The following is a 2,426-nucleotide window of genomic DNA, read 5'->3' on the forward strand; positions in this document are numbered from 1 at the left end:
CAAAGAACTAAAACAATTCAACACCAGAAAGACAAACAATCAAATTAAAAAAATGGGCAAAAGACCTGAGAAGACATGTCTCCAAAGAGGACATGCAGAGGGCCTAGAGACATATGAAAAATGCTTAATATCACTAATCGACAGAGAGATACAAATTGAGACTACAATGAGATATCACCTTACATCAGTCATAATGGATACGATCAGTAAATCAACAAACAGCAACTGCTGGGGAGGATGTGGAGAAAAGAGAACTCTAGGGCATTGTTGGTGGGAATGCAGTCTGGTGCAGTAGCAGAAAACAATAGGAAGTATCCAAACAATATAAAATGGAACTCCCTTTTGACCCCGTGATTCTACTTCTGGGAATATATTTTAAGAATCATGAAACAGCACTGAAAAAAATATATGCACCCTTATAGCCCTAGCAGTGGTATTTACAATGATCAAGATCTGGAAAGACCCTAAGTGCCCATCAGTAGGTGAGTGGATAAAAGAGCTGTGGTACATTTACACAAAGGAATACTATGCAGCAGTAAAAAAGAAGGTACTCTTACCTTTTGAGACAGCATGGATGGACCTGGAGGATATTGCTAAGTGAAATAAGTCAGTCAGCTGAACACAATAAGCAAGCAAACAAAATAGAAATAGAATACTGACAGATTTCAGAGGGGAGGGGGCAAGGGGATGAGATAAAAGATTTTGAAAAGATTAACAGAACATTTCTGCATGACCCTTGGACACAGACAAGGATATGGAAATTGACTGAGGGAGGGAATGAGTGGGGCTGGGTAGAGGTGAGAGAAGGTAGAAAAGAGGGGAACAACTGTAAGAGCATAAACAATTAAAAAAAAAGAGAGAGAGAGAGAGTTCTTTGTGGCTGGTGACACAAGTCAGGTCAGCCATAAAGTTTTTGATTTGGCCCAGCCTGGTGTGGTTCAGTGGATTGAGTGCTGGCTTGCAAACTGAAAGGTTGGATTTCCAGATGGGGCACATGCCTGTCTTGTAGGCTAGGAACCCTCTTGGGGGCCTGTAAGAAGGAACCAATTAATATTTCTCTCCCTCTCTTTTTCTTTTGCCCTTTCTCTAAAAAATAAATAAAATCCTCTTTTAAAGAAGTTTGGATCTGGACATAAAAGTCATCAAATGAGTCAATTGACAGTGTAGAAAGGATGAAAGTGTGATTTTTCTCTACTAACTTCTCCAGAAAAACACAATTTCTAGCATCAGAGCCATACCTGTAGGCCAGGTGTTTGATTTCTGATGTGAAAGGAGGGTACCAGGAGAATGAGGGAAAGCAGAACAGACTCTCTGAGTCAAGGACTGCTACCAGTCAAGTTAGCACAAGATTTAATAGCCTGATAATCCAGGGCAATTAAGGGAAAGAGATGAAATTTTTTTGGTGGCTTCCAGCTTTTTTAAAGTTTCATGTGGGCAAAAACAGAAATATATATATCAATGTTCTCCAGATATTACCGCTGTTTTGGGGAGTCCAATATTAAAGTAAAGGCTGGCTTAGCATGCCATATATTCTTGCCTTTGCCTGAGAGAAGACGAACACTTGAAAAGAAAGAAGGGTCTTTGGAGGGACTAGGTTTCCCTGAGTATTCTCTTAGGGTCACCAAGCACAAGACAGACAACACCCAATTCCTGAAATGCTAAAAAAAAATGTACTATCTCCTTCATAATGATCTGCTACCTAATGGCGGGGAGTGGGAGGAATTTGAAAACGTGTTATACCTTATTAAGAAAACTTTCAATTTGCATTTCTCTGAGGCTAGTGATGCTGACCATCCTTTCATATGTCTCTGGGCCCTCTGTTTCTCTTCCTTGGAGAAGTGTTTGTCCAGGTCCTTTGCCCATTTTTAAATTAGATTGTTTGGCTCCTTGGAGTCGAGAGTTGTGTGCTTTCTTTATATATTTTGGAGATCAAACCCCTAACTGCTGTATCATTGGCAAATATATTCTCCTATACAGATGGTTCTCTATTCATTTTCCTCTTTCCTTTAGTCATGCAGAAGCTTATTTTAATTAGGTCCACTTGTTTATTCTTTCCTTTATGTCCTTTTCTTTAGGGGACATATCAGTGAAAATATTGCTGCGTGGGATATCTGAGAGTCTCCAGCCTATGTCCTCTTTGAGGACCTTTATGGTGCCGTGACTTATATTTAAGTCTTTTATCCATCTTGAGTTTATTTTTGTGTATGGTGTCAGCTGGTGGTCGAATTTCAATTTTTTGCACGTAGCTGTCCAGCTCTCCCAACACCATTTGTTGAAGAGGCTACTTTTACTCCAATTTATGCTTCTGCCCCTTTTGTCAAATATTAACTGACCATAGAGACATAGGTTTAATTCCGGACTTTCAATTCTGTTCCACTGATCTATGTGTCTGTTCTTGTGCCAGTACCAGACTGTGTTGATTACAG

The sequence above is a fragment of the Pteronotus mesoamericanus genome, unplaced genomic scaffold, assembly GCF_021234165.1.
Source record: "Pteronotus mesoamericanus isolate MK-2021 breed Mesoamerican mustached bat unplaced genomic scaffold, CSHL_Meso_final contig_94, whole genome shotgun sequence".
Classification (NCBI taxonomy): Eukaryota; Metazoa; Chordata; class Mammalia; order Chiroptera; family Mormoopidae; genus Pteronotus; species Pteronotus mesoamericanus.